This window comes from Elephas maximus, chromosome 16 (assembly GCF_024166365.1).
Source record: "Elephas maximus indicus isolate mEleMax1 chromosome 16, mEleMax1 primary haplotype, whole genome shotgun sequence".
NCBI classification, from domain to species: domain Eukaryota; kingdom Metazoa; phylum Chordata; class Mammalia; order Proboscidea; family Elephantidae; genus Elephas; species Elephas maximus.
The window spans coordinates 56,083,330-56,099,275 of NC_064834.1; positions in this window are offsets into that span (position 1 = coordinate 56,083,330).

The window sequence follows — 15,946 nt, forward strand, 5'->3', positions numbered from 1 at the left end:
GCCTCCAGTTTTTCATTATTCCACTGACTAAACCCTCTTTAGCTCTGATCAATTAATCATTTTATCCATTCTATCATGTGACTTGTGTCTCCGCTTGAAACAGAATTTTTCAAAACAAAAAAGACTGCCAAATACTTTACCATTTGGGTGTATTATATCTTTCATATCCTGTTTTATGCCCATCCTGTAATTCTATCACAGAAAAGAAGTTGTGGCGATTTGGATATAACTTACCCTTTTTGAATCCATGCTGTTTTCTTTTTCTAATGTGTTCACAAACCAACTGTTTCCCAAGGATTAAATACAACTCATTGGACTGTAAACAGTACAATCCATTTTTAAAAATCCACATGATTTTCCAATTCCCCATAATCCTTCAAAAAGTACTCCCAGCGGTTTGGAATTCTCATCTATACATACTTTCTCATCTATATACACTTTGATGTGATTCTTTTGGGACAAGTGCTTAAGACTCCTTCAAAGCAGCCGTGTGTTTTCTTCTATCTTCTCACTTATCTCAAACTTCTGAACCCTGAAAAAACATTTCTTCTACCCTCTCCATATGAAGATTATTCTCTGTGAAAAGATGGAGGCAAAACATAAGTGGAGTAGTAGTGCTTTTTATCTCCTGCTCCCATTACACCATCTGCTTCAAGTAATAGCTCTATTTCTTTTCTTTTTAAACTATCCAAGAGCTTGCTCATCTTAAGATCTTCCACAGCGCCTAACATAATGCCTTATTTGTTACAGGTGTGTTAGTCAGAACTCTTTTGGTTCCAAGGGACAGAAACCCAACTCAAATTTACTTAAGCAAATAAACATTAAAAGAAATTTAAAAAATTGTTATAAAAAATATATATAACACAACATTTGCCAATTCGGTGTTTTTCATGTGTACAATTTAGTGATAGCAATTTCATTAATCATGTTCTGTAATCCTCACCAACCAAAAAATATTTTTAAATAAAATATGTAATTAAATGATTAGATGGCAGACGAACTTCAGAAGCAGCTAGATACAGAGGTTCAAATTATGTCACCAGGACCTGGATTCTCTCTCTTCATCTCTCTGTGGTACTTTTCTCCCTGATTTCACACCAATGTAGTTTCCGTCAGCGTGGAAGCTCCAGGCTTACAACCTAACAACCTCGCAACCAGGAGAAAAATATAATTCTTCTTTCTTGGTCACTCGAGGGAAAGTCCCAGGATTAGCTCTGGTTGACCTGACTGGTTTGTATTACTAGGTCATGTGTCCATTTCTGAGCCAATGACTATGGCTATGAGGATGTGATGCTCTAATTGGCCTGACTTGGGTCACATGACTACCCATGGTAATTGGGGTATAATCAGCTCTCCACAAAAGATAGCGTGAAAGTAGGGAAATAGTGTCTTCAGTGTAGTCCCATTTTATTCTTACCTGCCATTGTACATGACAAGAGAGACAACCAACAAAACTTAGTCTGAAAATAACTGGACTAAACTAAAAGCAAAGAAGTTTCCTGAATAAACAGAATACTCTGAAGGCCGGCATAGCAGGAGCAGGGATTTGGGGACTATGGTTTCAGGGGACATCTAAGTCAATCGGCATAATAAAATCTATTAAGAAAACATTCTGCATCCCACTTTGGAAAGCTGTGTCTGGGGTCTTAAATGCTAGCAAGCAGCCATCTAAGATGCATCAATTGGTATCAACCCAACTGGAGCAAAGAAGAACAAAGAACACCAGGTAATTATGAGCCCAAAAGGCAGAAAAGGCCACATAAACCAGAGACTACATCAGCCTGAGACGAGAAGCGGCGCCCGGCTACAACCCATGACTGCCCTGGCAGAGAACACAACAGAGAACCCCTGAGGGAGCAGGAGAGCAATGGGATGCAGACCGCAAATTCTCGTAAAAATCCCAGATTTAATGGTCTGACTGAGACTAGAATGACCCCAGAGGTCACGGTCCCCAGACCTTCTGTTAGCCCAAGACAGGAGCCATTTCCAAAGCCAACTCTTCAGACAGGGATTGAACTGGACTACGGGATAGACAATGATATTGGTGAAGAATGAGCTTCTTGGATCAAGTAGACACATGAGACTATGTTGGCAGCTCCTGTGTGGAGGGGAGATGAGAGGGTAGAGGGGGTCAGAAGCTGGTGAATGGACACAAAAAGAGAGAGCGGGGGGAAGGAGCGTGCTGTCTCATTAGGGGGAGAGCAATTAGGAGTATATAACAAGGTGTTTATAAATTTTTATGTGAGAATCTGACTTGATTTGTAAACTTTCACTTAAAGTACAATTAAAAAAAAACAGTCTGAAAATAAGAATTATTTTTAATCTCTAAATTGAAGGATATCTCAGGATTAAGGTTCTGAGGTCCAACCTGTTCATTCATAACTGGTAAGTGTTTTGAATTGGATCTTTGTATTTGACCAATTTCTTCTCCCCTAGAACATGTGAGTTCATTTTGCATCTTATGGATGAAAGAATAAAGGCCTAGTGATCTGCTTCTGAAAGATCAGCCATGGAGAACCCTACAGAGAGCAGTTCTGCTCTTACATACATGGGGTCACCGTGAGTCAGAATCGACTTGACGGCAACTGGTTTGGTTTTCTTTTTTGGTGAGGGGAAGAGTTCCGCTCCCCACATTGGGACTGCTGGGAGGCAGCTTGAAGATGCCTGAGAGACTGGATACTGTGCCCTTGATCACTGGAGTGGAGGATATCTGGGTTCAAACTTGGATCAGCCCCTTCAAATGACCAGACTGGCTTAGACCAGAATCACCCAGATGTAACCAGTGAGGACTAAAGACAGGGGATTTCCCTCTGAAGCTTTAGAATGTGTAAGACCTCTGGAGCTCTGGTGGTACAGTGGTTAAGTGGTACAGCTGCTAATCAAAAGGTCAGCAATTCGAATTCACCAGCTGCTCCATGGAAACCCAATGGGGCAGTTCTGCTCTGTCCTATAGGGTTGCTGTGAGTCAGAATTGACTCAACGGCAATGGTTTGTTTGTTTGTTTTTTAAATAATACCCCCGGGACTTTCAACCAGCACAGAAGGAAGGTCCACAGGATGGCAGAACTCAATTTCCTTCAGTGATGTGAGAGAATTCAGAGCAGAATTTTGATTAAGAGACTAATTTGTACAGTTCTATGTTAGCTTTGGGAGGGGGTCTGGCTGTACCCCCAGTTCTCCCTGTGTTGAGAGCTGGGTTGAATCTCATTTATCTGCAGGGCTGGATTTACATGGTTCATTTATGTGCTATCACCAAGGAACACTTTCTTTTTCTTTTGTCAGTGAGCGAAGTTGCATGGCTGAAATGATCTGGTGATGATTTTGCAAAGTGCCCGGAGCGTGAGCTCAGTATTGTTTTTTAAGAGCAGATGTTCTACTAGTCTGTCTCCTATTGCACAGAGAAGTATAAAGGAGATTACTGAGCCACTGCATATTTCCTAGTATAGCCAACTGTGGGATATTGCAGTAACTTCCTAAGTGACTTCCCATATTTTACTTTCCCAGCCCTTCCATTCCACACCCTGCCTTCAGAGTTCTTCCCCCAGCTCCTGAGTCTTATCACGCCACCCCTGCTCCTGCACAATCCCATCACCGAGTCTCTTCTACCTTCATTTTAAAGCCAAATCTGTTCAACATGGGAGGTTCTTGGGAGACACAAATGGTTTGTGCTCAACTGCTAACCTAAATGTTGGTAGTTTGAAACTACCCAGCAGCACCACAGAAGAAAGACATGGTCATCTGCTTCTGTAAAGACTACAGACAAGAAAACCCTACGAAGCAGTTCTATTCTATAATGCATGAGTTGGAATCAACTCCATGATAATGGGCGTGGTTTGGTTTTCTCTTTAGCGTGGCTTGCTAGACCTTGCCAGCTTCATCCCTCTACCATCCCGTGCTCTGTTCAACTTTCTGAATACGCTGTTCCCTGCTCCTTTCCAGGCCTCTGCTCACCCTGCTCCTTCGGTCTGAGGTGCCTTTTCTTCAACTCTGCTGGTTGAACTCTTGCCAAACTCCTATCCTGTCTTCAAAGCCTACCTTGAATACTACCTCTCTCTGGAGTCATTTTGGTGTTTCCAGTAAGTACGTCAACACTTCCTTTCTTTCTCATAGCACCTTTTCTGGATTACTGTGTGTATACCCTCCACCCCCAGCCCACTAGATAAAGAACCCCTTAAGGGCAATATACAGGGCAACAGAGCAATATCCCTCATGAGCATTTGGACAAAAGGAAAATAAGATGAGTCTCCTGAGAGTTAAACTACAAAATCACCATAATGAGCCGGAAAAGTCACATTCAAAGATGACTTAAGTCAGAATACTTCCTGGCTCAGAGCAAGACTTGATTGAATCTATATACCCACGCATATATATACATATATTTAACTTTTATTGTGCCTTAAGTGAAAATTTACAGTGCAAATTAGTTTCTCATTCAAAAATTTATACACAAATTGTTCTGTGACATTGGTTGCAATCACTGCAATGTGTCAGCAATCTGCTTCTTTCCATTTCCACTCCAGGTTCCCCATGTCCATTCGTCCAGGTTTCCTGTCCTTTCCTTCCTTCTTGTCTTTGCTTTTCGGCAGGTGTTGCCCATTTAGTCTTGTGTACTTGATTGAACTAAGAAGCACATTCCTGATGTGTGTTATTGTTTTGTTTTATATCCCATACCAGACCCACTGCCATTGAGTTGATTCCAACTTCTAGTGACCCTATAGAATAGAGTAGAACTTCCCTGTAGGGTTTCCAATGCTGTAATCTTCATGGAAGCAGACCTCCACATCCTTCTCCTGCAGAACGGCTGGTGGATTTGAACTGCCAACCTTTTGTTTAGCAGCCAAGCACTTTAACCACTGCACCACTAGGGGTTCTTGTTTGTTTTATAAACCAAACCAAATGAAACCAAACCCGTTGTCATTGAGTTGATTCCAACTCATAGTGACCCTATAGGACAGAGTAGAACTGCCCCATAGGATTTCCAAGGAGCCCCTGGTGGATTCTAGCTGCCCACATTTTGGTGAGCAGCCATAGCTCTTAACCACTACGCCACCAGGGTTTCCATTTGTTTTATAGGCCTGTCTAATCTTTGGCTGAAAAGTGGACTTCAGGAGTGGCTTCAGTTCTGGGTTAGAAAGGTGTCCAGGGGCCACAGTCTCAGGAGTTCCTCCAGTCTCTATCAGACAAGTGGGTCTGTTTTTTTGTGTGTGTGTGTAAATTTGAATTTTGTTCTACATTTTTTCCTGCTCTGTCCGGAGCAGTGTCTGAGTGGTCAGTGGTCGTAGCCCGGCATCGCCTAGCCCTTCTTGGCTCAGGCTGATAGAACCTGTGGTTCATGTGGTCCATTAGTCCTTTGGACTAATATTTTCCTTGTGCCTTTCGTTTTCCTCATCCTCCTTTGCTCTAAACATGATGGGACCAATAGATGTATTTTAGATGGCCACTAACAAGCTTTTAAGACCCCAGATACTACTTACCAAAGTAGGATGTAGAACATTTTCTTTATGAACTATGTTGTGCCAATTGACCTAGATGTTCACTGAGACCACGGTCTCCAGCCCTCAGCCCCAGTAACTCAGTCCCTCAAGGTGTTTAGCTGTGTGTAGGAGGCTGAAGCTATATTTTAAGGTAGGATTTGTCAAACTGTAAGCTGGGAGTGGGGGAAAGTATGTGCATATGGGGGACTTCATTGTTCTGTATCTTCCTCTTGGTGGTTTCCATTGTAAATTAGCATACTCAAGGCTCTGAGAAGTCCCACAGTAATGAAACCTGTTTTGCTTTGCTGAATCTAGTATTTTCTTGAACTTATTTAACTTTATTTTATTTTTCATAGAACATTATAAAACTTTATTTTTGATAGAATATTGTTAATATCTGCTAAAGAAATACTAATCAGAAGGGAAGTTGGTCTTGACTGAAGCTAGAAAAAGAAAGCCACAGGGGCAAACTCACTCAGTGTCCATTCAAATGCCACTTAAAGGAGATGATGTCCTGACCCAAGGCCTGGGCCATCAGGCCCTGGGAGCAGGTGTATCTCTTCCAGGGAGATGAACACAGTGCACTCCCTTGACCTAATACCATCAAATCATTTGAGCCAGACAACTAATTTCCCTTTTTCTCACTTCATGCTTGCTAGACAACCTGATGATAATTTAGTTTCTAAAGTAAATGTCCTACATGAAGGGAATAACCTGGCCTGAGGATGGACTGTTAAGCCCCCTCAGCTGTTCTATTATGACAGTAAATTGGCATTCTTAGACGTACATCAGTCCCTGTGACCCTGATTAGTGAGAGTCCATCACTGAGATACTGATTCACTCTTGGTGAAATAACACAAAATCACATTTCAGAACCTGCAAGGTTGTGGATGATATCCTTGCACTGTGGTGAATAGCAATATCCATAACTGGCATTTATAAAGCATTCTCTCAATTTTTAGTTGCTGTGTTACAGATCACCACTTAGTGGCTTAAATCAACACAGTAATCATTTTATTATTTCCCACTGTTTCTGTGGATCAGGAATTTGGGGACAGACGTGGCTGCACAGTTCTGGTTTAGATTGTAATCAGATGTCATTGGAGCAGCTGGGGGCAGGTTGGGCACCTCTCTCTCTCTGTGTAGACTCAGGGCATCCCTATGTGATCTCTCCATGTGAGCTGGTTAGGGCTTCCTCATAGTGCGGCTGCCTCAGGACTCCAAAAGCAAGAGTCCCAGTGAACAAGGTGGAAGCTCTACCATCTCTTCTGATCTAGCTTTAGAAGTCACCTCACTTCTATTGCCTTCTGTTGGTTATGAGTAAATCATAGGCCCACCAAGATTCAAAGGGTAGAGAGAAAGATTCCACCTCTTAAGGAGGGAATGACAAAATTCTAAAAAGCATGCAGGATGGAAGAGATTATTGTTCCGTATATCTTTGGGTAATACAACCCTCAAGCACTTACCACTTAGTCTATACAATACCTTTGCTAAAACATACACACACACACACACCTTATTTATTCTTCACAAGAATCCAATGATAATTCTTACAGATGATGAAACTGAGGCCCGGAGAGGTTAAGTAATTTGTCCAGGGACTTGTATCTGGTTAGTCCTAGGGTTGGGTTTTGAAAACAATGCGTGGTTAAATATTTGCTCCACCATCTTCTGCTGCACCGAGGTAAATGCCACCCTGTGAAGTTTCTGACAGACTGTCAGCCAGCCTTCTCAGTGACTCCCACATTACTGTGTACAGCAGGGGCCTTTCTAGGGTATATGCCCTGGGTGCCACTTGGCGGGGGAGGGGAGAATGGATGCCAACGAGCAGCTCTATTGGCCATCACAGTTTCCATCACCAGCTGTGAGATATCATTCAGCAATTCAAAGATAATTGCCATAGGCACTGTTTTCCATAAATAACGCCACTGAATTAGTGGGAGAATATTTCAACATATTTACCAGTACGCCTTCCTCCAGAAATCATCAGACGCCTTTGCTTGTGCCCCAAGGAGGCTGTCTCTCATGGAAACCCCGCCTGCTCCCTACCACCTCTGGTCCAGATAACTAGACAGAGTCTTCATTTATGAAACCAGAAAACAAAGGCCACAAATCCTTGTCTATTAAGTTCACAAGCTGCTTGTCAACTAAGTGAAAATGTCATGGTGGGGCAGACAATGTCAGTGCTTTGCCCATCTCTTCCGATGGATCCCTTCTCATCATTTTATGCTCCGCCACCCCCACCATCACTGTCCTTTAGCATCTAACAGTCGGCATATGTGACCCTTTTTTCAAAGGCCTGCTCTTGGGCAACTGGAGCCCATTCTTTCCCACCCTATGGGAAGATCAAAGGGCCTGGGAATTTCTGTGCACCCAGTTGGCCTGTAACCAACCCCTGAAGGGTACGGGAGTATGAAGGCCCAGCTCCCTTTCTGTGGTTGGGACAACTCTGAGGAAGAACTTCCACTCCAGAGCACCCCTGTGGGGTCAGACCGAAGCTACCCTTGTGGGTCTTTTCCTGAAATTGCACCCTTGCTTTGCTTCTGCCCCTTTTCTCTCCCACTTCCCTCACTTCCTTGCCGGTTTCCCTGAAGCACTACCTTTAAAAACCACTCTGGGTCTGCTTCTGGGAAACCCAAGCTAAGACACCTAGGATGGGAAATAAGAATGGGACGGAGCACAGGAAAGAGTGAGCTAGAGAAACACAGTCTTCTTTAGGACAGCCCCATCCTTTGCCAGATCAGGGAGCTACAGGGAGCTTGAACCAGCCCAGTCTTTCTCATTGTCCTTCAGAGGGTAGACTCTCCCCCAGCACCTTGGAACCACAGCAGTAGGCTTGTCATCTGTCAGCCAGGAGTACACTGGTCTGGACCAGAAATCTCTCCTCAACCTTTGTCAAACCTGTCTTCTGTGGACACTCCCTCTTCTTACCCCATTCACCAGCACAAGACCCCCAAATGGAGCCTGGGCCCAGGAAACATAAAGGGATGGTGGTGATCTATAGGACAGATCCCGCAGTACCCTCTCCCTTGTACTTCACTAAGGTAGAACTGTCATTGTTAGTTGCAATAAAGTCGGCTCTGACTCATGGCAACCCAGTGTACAGCAGAACAAAACGTTGCCTGGCCCTGCACCGTCTTCATGATCGTTGGGATGTGTGTGAGTCCATTATGGCTACTGTGTATTTCCAGTGCCTTCCAACCTATGGGGCTCATCCTCCGGCATTATATCAGATAATATTCTGTTGTAATCCAGAGTTTTCCTTGCTAATTTTTGGAAGTAGATCACCAGGCCTTTCTTTTTAGTCTGTCTTAGTCTGGAAGCTCCACTGAAATCTGTCCACCATGGGTGACCCTGCTGGTATTTGAAATACCTTTGGCAGTTTTATGGCATAGCTTCTAACATCATAGCAGCTCTCTAGCCACCACAGTAGGACAAACTGACAGACAAGTGGTGGAAGGTTATAAAACAAAAAAAATCCATTGCCATCAAGTCGATTCAGACTTGTAGCTACCCTATAGGACAGAGTAGACCTGCCCCGTAAGGTTTCTGAGGCTGTAAATCATTACAGAAGCAGATTGTCACATCTTTCTCCCTCGGAGCTGCTGGTGGGTTCAAACTGCCCACTTTTTGGTAGCAGCCAAGGGCTTTAACCACTGCACCACCAGGGTTCCTTAAGGTAATAATAATAAAAAAATAAAAACTAATTCAAAATGTCCCACTGAGCTGGGGTGGGGTTAGAAACCACACTGAACTAAGAGTTAGAAGTCTTGAGCTCTACTCCTGGATTCGTCCCCAGGTAACTCTGTGACCTGTTTTTTCATCTGCAATAGAGTTTCCGAGATGCCTCCAGCTCTAAATGTCTGTGCTTTCATATGACATGTTCAGTGCCTCCTGAGAGCTTATAATCTTATTAGGGAGACATGGCACAATTAAAGGGCTGCGTATGACAGGCTACAGTACAAAGCTGAAATCAGTCCAATTAAGAAGGAAAATCCACAGTGCAGAAAACAAGTACAGTGGCTGATTAGGTTGGGAGGATTTTTGTGGGACAGACAGAGTCTTCAGGAAAGGATTCAAGGGAGAATTTAAGAAGGGTGGAAGGTGACTATTGCTTGGGTGGGAAAGGAAGAAGCCACTGTGGTCTCATGCACATAATCGTTACCTGGTGTGAAATGAGAGCAGAGGCTAAGGAGAGCAGGGAATGGAATCTTGGTTATCATTTAATTGCTGCTCTGACTCTACACCACCACACACTGCTCCAGTTATAATACGCTGGTTGTTTACAGGGCTATATTTCTATCCTCCCAGGCTTGACACACACCACTGAAAGTCTGACATTCAGAATTGGCTTTTCGGAACCCCCAAATTTTAATTAAAGTAATTATGTTACTAACAAAGGCTATAATTTATCTTCTTGTGTTCATAAAGAGGAAGAAGGCAACTTGGGCCAAGCACATTTTCCCTGCATCGGATTCCTGGTTTGTTTCTTTTGGTGATGGTTGGTGGGCGTAGGAGTGGGGGTGGGGGTCTTTGACCTGGAGACTCACTGCTCACTGCTCTGTTCTGGGTGATTGGAATAACTGTGCTACCAAGAGCCTCAAAATGTGTCGAGTTGTGTCATTCAGAGGCAGCACACAACCTAAAGGACGAGCCTTCCCCTGGCAGAGCCGTGCATGTGTGTGCGTGCGTGCGCGTGTGTGCGCGCGCTTCTGGCATTAGTGGGAATGAGAAAGTCAGTGATTTAGATGAGAACTTTCCATGCATTTAACTTCCTCCAGTCTAAAGCAGGTGCTAGAGTGAACCACAGGGCCAGTCTATGTGTCTGCTTAGTAAATACCCATTCCCAGACGTGGAGCAATTAAATGGAAATAATTATACTGGGTCAATTAAGCAGAACTCCCACCTCCTCCTGTTAGCCTGTTTGAAATTTTTATTTCCATGAGTCAAGCTTGCTCAGGATTGAAACTTATTTACCTCAGAGAAGAAGGAGCCTCTGGGGAAACCTCACTGATCTGTGTGCTGGTTGTTGTTGCTAAAGAAGTCAGCCCCACACCTCCCCAGGTCATAGCACAGAAGCTCAGGCTCCGATGGACCTAGTTTAGAATCCTGGCCTCAATGCTTAGTAGCTCTATAACCTCAGGCAAGCTATTTAACTTGCTAAACCTTAGTTTTCTTATTTGAAAAAGTGGGGATAGTAAACTAGTTGCCATCATGTTGACTCTGACTCATGGTGACCCATATGTGCAGAGTAGAAATGTGCTCCATGGCATTTTCAATGGCTGATTATTCAGAAGTGAATCATAAGACCTCTCTTCCGAGATGCCTCTAGGTGGAGTCGAACCTCTAACCTTTCGGTTAGCAGCCTAGCGAGTGCCTATGTTCCAATTCTTTTGTGAGGACTAATTGAGAAAATGCTGAGAAAACCCTGAATGGCAGGGCCTGGGAAATAATAAATGCTCTGTAAGTCATAGCTTTTATTATGATGATGATGATAGTTACCAAAAGAAAAAAATGGGTTTTATTATACCTGTACCACCTACGATGATCCAATGGAAAACTGTTATAAATGGTAGCAATGCAAATGTAAGAGCTAATTTATGCTCAACACCAACCTACAGCATTTAAAAAAAAAATACATGAGTTTATAAAATGGAACAGTTGGGGGTGATGTAAGTGCTGGACAAAAGAAGGAACACCAGAATTCGATGAATTCTGAAGATCCTTGGCCACAGAGCTAGGCAGTCCATTTGCAGATTGCTGATGGCTTGTCACAAAGGCTGGGGTGGAGGATGAGGAACTTAACACTGGGAGCCACTGTCAAGTTAAAAATGAATCTGAAATGAAGTGACATCACCTCTAAAATGATAAAGCAAATCAGTGAAAAATGGAATTCAACTGACAAAAAAAAATTCAGTTTTTCACACAGTAATAGTATTTATCGAGAGCTTACTGTTTGACAGAGGAGTTTCTAAGTGCTTTCTGTGGATTCCTTATTGAATCTTTGCAAGAACCTATAAGGTTAGTTCTGTGATATTATCGCAACTTTATGGATACACAACTCTTGAGGGACAGGCCTACTACAGAAAATGACAAGCCACCTACTTTTTAAGGAAGTTCCTTTTACAGCCTGGGAGAGCTTACAGCCACAACATGGCTTATGTGTGGAAAACCCAAAACCACACCAGCTGCTGTTGAGTCGATTCCAACTCATGGCGACCCCATGTGTGTCCGAGTAGAACTGTGCTCTGTAGGGTTTTCAATGGCTGTGATCTTTCTGAAGTCGATTACCAGGGCTTTCTTCTGAGGTGCCTGTCGTTGGACTCAGGCTGCCCACGTGTGATTTACTAGTTGAGTGTGTAACTCTCTGCACCACCCAGGCGGCCTACGTGTGAGTTGTCGTTAGGTGCCTTGGAATCAGTTCCGATTCACAGGAACCGAATGTACCACAGAATGAAACACTGCCCAGTTCTGCCCCATGCTCACCATAGTTCTTATGCTTGAGTTCATTATTGCCGCTGTGGCACTCCATCTCATTGAGGGTCTTCCTCTCTTTCACTGATGCTCTACTTTACCAAGCATGACGTCCTTCTCAGGGCCTGATCCTTCCTGAAAAAGAACTTGGATTTTGTTGCATTCATCCGTTCGCTAAACAACAATTTATACAGAGCCTACCACTCTGTGCAAGGAACTGGGTCTTGTGTTGAGGATATAATGGTATGATCAGTAGTAGGTATGATCAGTTTCCAAGAAGGTGAAGTAGATGTAATTTTCCTTCTTCCTCCTGTTAAGTACATCAAAAAACACTAGACATTATACATGAAACAAACATAAGAAGACTTGGAAAGTTGGAGAGAAGGCCGATCAGCAAGGGGCCTTGGGATGCAAGGAATGAGCTTCCTGGGCTTTCTTTTTGCCTTTTATATGTATAGAAAGGCTTGGAGCCAAAGCAGCTAGCAAGCTAAAACACCAATGGGCACAGACAGTAAAAGCCTGCTCTTGGTAGCCGAAGGGCCAAGAGAGGGGCAGCGGAGCAAGACAGAGAACTTTTAGACAGTAGCTGTTCTCCTGCAGCCAAATACCACAGAAAACTGCAGTCCAACCCCCACCAATGTCTGAAAAAACTGCGTAGGGAGCTTAGACTTCCTCTCTGGAATAAGGTGCTCCAATCCCCGTAGGGTGGTATCAGAGAAGGCCAAGTAAGAAGCTGGGATTTTCACTTGTGCCAGGGGGCAATGAAACCCCCTAAATTCACCCTGGGCGTCAGTGAAGACCATGTGGTTCAGCCCAGACTTCCACAACCAGCTAGTAGTAACAAGCCACCCCTCTGCCTCCCTGCTGGGATGGTGTCAGAGGAACTCTAGTGGAGAGGAAGGACTTTCACCACTGCCCACCCACTGCCCTGTTGTGTCAGTGGAGGGCACATGGGGAGCAGAAACGAGGCACTTTCACCCCTCCTGCCAGGGAGGTATTAGTGTAGGCCATGTGGGACAGGGAACTCTCCCCTCTACCCAGCAGTAATGAGGAGGAAGATTTGACTTCTTTACTATGTTGAGTCTTCCAATCCATGAACACAGTATGTCTCTCCACTCATTTGTATATATTCTTTGATTTCTTTCATCGACGTTCCTTTTATCAGACTACTGGTAGCTTTGTAGTTTTCAGCATTCAAAATTTACATTTAGGTTTAAAGCCAAAACCAAACCAGTTGACCCATAGCAATCCTATGTGTTGCATAACTGCACTTCATGAAGTTTTTCGAGGCTATGACCTTTGGGAAGAAATTCTCCAGGTCTTTCTTCTGAGGAGGATCTGGATGGATTCAAATTGCTACCCTTCTGGTTAGTAATCAAGTATTTAACCCTTTTTGCAACCCAGGGGCTCCCATTTAGTTTTATACATAAGTATTTCTCTTTTTTGAGCAACTGTAAATGGTATCGTATTTTCTAGTTTTGGTATCTAGTATATAGATTTCCATATCCTTCATCCCAGCCTGTCTTAGTCTGGAAGCTCTGCTGAAATCTTTCCACTGTTGGTGACCCTGCTATTACTTGAAATATCAGTGGCATAGCTTCCAGCATCACAGATACATACAAGCCATCAGAGGATGAAGCTTCCAGACTAAGACAGACCGGAAAGAACAACCTGAAGATATATTTCTGAAAAAAATGGCCAGTAAAAACGTTATTAACAGCAGCGGAACATTGTCTGATACAGTGCCAGAAGATGAGCCCCTCAGGTTGGAAGGCACTCAAAATATGACTGGGGAAGAGCTGCCTCCTCAAAGTAGAGTCTACCTTAATGATGTGTATGGAGAAAACTGTCAGGACCTTCATTTGCTGATGTGGCATGACTCAAAATGAGAAGAAACAACTGCAAACATCCATTAATAATTGCAATGTGGAATATATGAAGTATGAATCTAGGAAAATTGGAAGTTGTCAACAATGAAAATCGATATCCTAAGCATTAGTGAGCTGAAATGGACTGGTATTGGCCATTTTGAATCAGACAATCATAAGTTCTACTATGCTGGAAATGACAAATTTAAGAGGATCTGCATCACATTGATCCTCAAAAAGAACATTTCAAGATCTATACCGAAATGCAATGCTGTCAGTCAGAGGATAATATCTGTACGCCTCTAAGGAAGACCAGTTAATATGACTATTATTTAAATTTACACACCAACCACTAATGCCAAAAATGAAAAAATTTAATATTTTTACAAACTTCTGCAGTCTGAAATTGATCAAATATGCAAACAAGATGTATGGACAATCACCAATGACTGGAATGCAAAAGTTAGAAACAAGAAGGAGGATCAGTAGTTGGAGAATATGGCCTTGGTGACAGAAACAACATCAGAGATCACGTGATAGAGTTTTGCAAGACCAGTTCACTGGAAATACCTTTTTGCAACAATATGAACAGTGACTATACATGTGTGCCTTGCCTGATGGAATACACAGGAATCAAATCAACTTCATCTGTGGAAAAAGATGATGGAAAAGCTCAATATCATCAGTCAGAACAAGGCCAGGGGCTGACTACAGAACAGTTTTTCAATAGCTCATATGCAAGTTCAAGTTCAAGCTGAAGAAAATTAAAACAAGTCCACGAGAGCCAAAGTGCAACCTTGAGTATATTCTACCTGAATTTTGAGATTATCTCAAGGATAGATTTGATGCATTTGACACTAATGATCAAAGACCAGAGGAGTTGCGGGATGACATCAAGGGCATCATATGTGAAGAAAACAAAAAGTCATTGAAAAGACAGAAAAAAAAGATCAAAATGGATGTTAGACGAGACTCTGAAACTTACTCTTGAATGTAGAGTAGCTAAAGCGAAAGGAAGAAATTATGAAGTAAAATAGCTGAAGAGAAGATTTCAAAGGGCAGTTTGAGAAGACAAAGTCAAATATTATAATGAAATGTGCAAAGGCTTGGAGTTAGAAAACCAAAAGGGAAGAACATGCATAGCATTTCTGAATCTGAAATAAGTAAAGAAGAATTTCAAGTCTCCAGTTGCAATACTGAAGGATTCTATGGGCAAGAAATTGAATGATGCAGGAAGCATCAAAAGCAGATGAAAGGCATACACAGAGCCACTGTACCAAAAAGAATTGGTCGACATTCAACCATTTCAGGAGGTAGCATATGATCAAGAACCAATAGTACTGAAGGACCAAGTCCAAGCTGCACTGAAGGCATCGGCGAAAAACAAGGTTCCTGGAACTGACGGAATACCATTTGAGGTATTGCAGAAAAATGACGCAATGCTGGAAGCACTCACTTATCTATACCAAAAAATTTGGAAGACAGCTAACTGGTCAACTGACTGGAAGAGCTCCATATTCATGCCTATTTCAAAGAAAGGTGATCTAACCAAATGCAGAAATTATCGAATAATATCATTAATATCACATGTAAGTAAAAATATGCTGAAGATAATTCAAAAATGGTTGCAGCAGTACAACAACAGGGAACTGTTAGAAATTTAAACAGGATTCAGAAGAGGATGTGGAACCAGGGATATCATTACTGATGTCAGATGGATCTTGGCTGAAAGCAGAGAACACCAGTAAGTAGTTTACTTCTCTTCTATGGACTATGCCAAGGTATTCAACTGTGTGAATCATAGCAAATTATGGATAACTTTGTGAAGAATGGGAATTCCAGAACAGTTAATTGTGCTCACGAGAAACATGTGCATAGACCAAGAGGCAGTTGTTCGAAAAGAGTAAGAGGATACTGCATGGTTTAAAATCAGAAAAGGTGTGCATCAGGGTTGTATCCTTTCACCATACTTATTCAATCTGTATGCTAAGCAAATAATCTGAGAACCTGGACTGTATGAAGAAGAACAGGGCTTCAGGATTGAAGGAGGACTCAATAACAACTTGTAATATGCAGATAACACAACCTTGCATGCTGAAAGTAAAGAGGACTTGACACACTTACTAATTAA